Source organism: Cebus imitator, unplaced genomic scaffold, assembly GCF_001604975.1.
Source record: "Cebus imitator isolate Cc_AM_T3 unplaced genomic scaffold, Cebus_imitator-1.0 Scaffold36, whole genome shotgun sequence".
Taxonomy (NCBI): domain Eukaryota; kingdom Metazoa; phylum Chordata; class Mammalia; order Primates; family Cebidae; genus Cebus; species Cebus imitator.
The window spans coordinates 4,935,255-4,936,076 of record NW_016107351.1 but is presented as its reverse complement, the minus strand read 5'-3'; positions in this window follow the sequence as shown (position 1 = coordinate 4,936,076).

Below are 822 nucleotides of genomic sequence, written 5' to 3'. Positions count from 1 at the left end.
GAACCTTGGAAACATTCTGCTCCGTGAAAGAAGCCAGATACAGCCAGGTGCGGTGGCCCACACCTGTAATCCCAGCACTTTGGGAGGTCAAGGCGGGCAGATCGCGAGGTCAGGAGTTGAGACCAGGCTGCTGAAACCCCGTCTCTACTAAAAATACAAAAATTAGCTGGGTGTGGTGGCGCACACCTGTAATCCCAGCTACTGACTGAGGAGGCTGAGGCAGGAGAATTGCTTGAACCCAGGAGGCGGAGGTTGCAGGTGAGACAAGATCGTGCCACTGCGCTCCAGCTTGGGCAACAGAGCAAGATTCCATCTCAAAAAAAATAGAAGCCAGACACAAAAGATGTATACTTTTGATCCACATACTGTATGATTCCATTGAAGTTAAGTAGCCAGAAAAAGGCCGGCCACAGTGGCTCACGCCTGTTATCCCAGCACTTTGGGAGGCTGAGATGGAAGGGTCACTTGAGCCCAGGTGTTTGAGACCAGCCTGAGCAACATAGCAAGACCCCTATCTCTACAAATAATTTTAAAATTAGCCAGGCATGGTGGTGTGCACCTGTAGTCCTGGCTACTTGGGAGGCTGAGGCAAGAGGATCCCTTGAGCCCAGGCGGTTGAGGCTGCAGTGAGCCGTGATGATGCTGTTACACTCCAGCCTAGGCAACAGAGTGAGACCCTGTCTCAAAAAACAAAAACAGCGTTAAAAGTATCCAGAAAAGGTAAATTTCCATAGACAGAAGGTAGATGAGTGGTTGTCAGTGGCTGGGGGAGGGATAGGGGAATAGAGAGTGACTGCTCATGGATTCTTTTTTTTTTTTTTT